The sequence below is a fragment of the Aspergillus clavatus genome, genomic scaffold (assembly GCF_000002715.2).
Source record: "Aspergillus clavatus NRRL 1 1099423829754 genomic scaffold, whole genome shotgun sequence".
NCBI lineage: Eukaryota > Fungi > Ascomycota > Eurotiomycetes > Eurotiales > Aspergillaceae > Aspergillus > Aspergillus clavatus.
In genome coordinates, this window is record NW_001510433.1 from 1 (window position 1) to 1,891 (window position 1,891).

At 28.6% G+C, this 1,891-nt stretch overlaps 3 non-coding genes across 3 annotated transcripts; all 3 read right to left on the reverse strand.

Annotated features, from left to right (window-relative positions):
* Window positions 1-623: 623 nt before the first annotated feature.
* On the reverse strand, window positions 624-695 carry ACLA_077000. The gene has a single exon. It is a non-coding gene; the product is annotated as a tRNA-Ile (tRNA).
* Window positions 696-723: 28 nt separating this feature from the next.
* Window positions 724-795, reverse strand: ACLA_077010. The gene has a single exon. It is a non-coding gene; the product is annotated as a tRNA-Sec (tRNA).
* A 366-nt stretch (window positions 796-1,161) lies between these two features.
* On the reverse strand, window positions 1,162-1,233 carry ACLA_077020. Its single transcript has one exon. It is a non-coding gene; the product is annotated as a tRNA-Lys (tRNA).
* Between the last annotated feature and the right edge of the window lie 658 nt (window positions 1,234-1,891).

Genomic DNA, 1,891 nt, shown 5'->3' on the forward strand with positions numbered 1-1,891 from the left:
TCCCCTTTATTCAAACAGACTTTAATCCGTTTTACTTTAACAAGTTTTGTTTTTAGGCTTTTGTTATTTAGTTTACACCAAATAACAATCTCGTTTGATTTCTTTTCCTGAAGTTACTAAGATATTTCAATTCACTTCGTTTATTATCTGATTTCTCTTAGAAACTAGATTGACTAGATATTCTTTAATATATAGCTAATTATCCATAATAATTTCTTTATATACTTGCCTTGATTTATCAAGAAATATATCTTTCATATTACCTATATTGTTAGATACACTTATAAATTTAATTTATACTTCAGGTTATTATGATTCGAACATAACTACTCCTCAACCCAAATGAGACGCCTAACCAACCTGGCTCTAACCTGTATAATTATAACCTTATTAAGGTTAATTCTTTAATTTAATCATGTAATGTATATATAATACCAGAGAGTATATGATTCGAACATATGAAAGTTTTACCTTTAGCTAGACTCAAGCTAGCCGCCTTAAACCACTCAGCCAACTCTCTTATTTAATTACTTTAGATCAGTTTAGGATTTAATTTAATAAAATTTGATTTTTTTTTTATTGTTTAATTTTAATTTTAATATAATAGATTTTACTATACTAGATGATTCTTCAGTGACTCGAACACTGAACATATCCTTATCAAGAATACACTTTACCAGTTAAGTTAAAGAACCAACAAAATAAATCTTTTATTTACAACTACAAGAGCACTTAGATTTGAACTAAGAAATATAAGGTTGAAGCTTACAGTTTTGCCTATTAAACTATGCTCTTCGGAAAAGAGATGAATCGAACATCTAAGTGTAAATACACAATATTTAGCAAATATCTTACCCTACCAATAGCAACTTTTCCTTTAATTACGGGTTAGACCGGTCTCGATCCGGCATCTATTTTCTCGACAGAAAACCCTTTACCAATTAAGTTACTAACCCTTTTTACGGCTAGTCGAATTCGAATCGACACTCTTCGTGTGGAAGACGAACAGTCTACCATTAACTTATAGCCATTATATATTAAATTACTAATTGATTAAGATAATATTTTACACTTGTGACTAGCTGAATTCGAATCAGCACATCTTATTTGGTAAATAAGCAGTCTACCGTTAACTTATAGTCACTTTTTTTTTTTAATAGTTAAGACTTATGGGATTTGAACCCATATGGTAATGATTAAAAGTCACATGTTTTACCATTAAACTAAAGTCTCTATCATAATTATATAATATACAAATATGATAAACTATATTTAAATGTTATAGTTTTATAGAATTAATATTATAATTATTTACTATTATAATAATTAAATCCTATCTAAAATATAAAATGTTTAACATAAAATATGTTAAAAGTTTAATAACCTCAGTAATAAACTGAAATATAAAGGAATAATCAAACAACGTCAACAAAGTGTCAGTATAAAATTCCTGATTCGTAACCAAGATGATGATGATCAGTTAAGTGATAAGCAGCTAAACGTCATAATCCTACAGCTAAGAATGCTGTTCCTATCATAACGTGTAATCCGTGGAAACCTGTTCCAAAGTAGAAACATGATCCATAAACACTATCAGAAATAGTGAATGATGAAACTGAATATTCTACACCTTGGAAGAATGTGAAAATTACAGCTAATACTATTGTAGCAACTGTTCCATATAATGCACCTTTTCTATTACCTTGTATTAATGAATGATGAGCGTAAGTAATTGTTACACCTGATGATAATAAAATTACTGTATTTAATAATGGTAACTCGAAAGGATTTACACCTTGTATACCTAATGGTGGTCATTGTGCTCCTAATTCTATACTAGGTGATATAGCACTGTGGAAGAATGCTCAGAAGATAGCTAAGAAGAAAAATA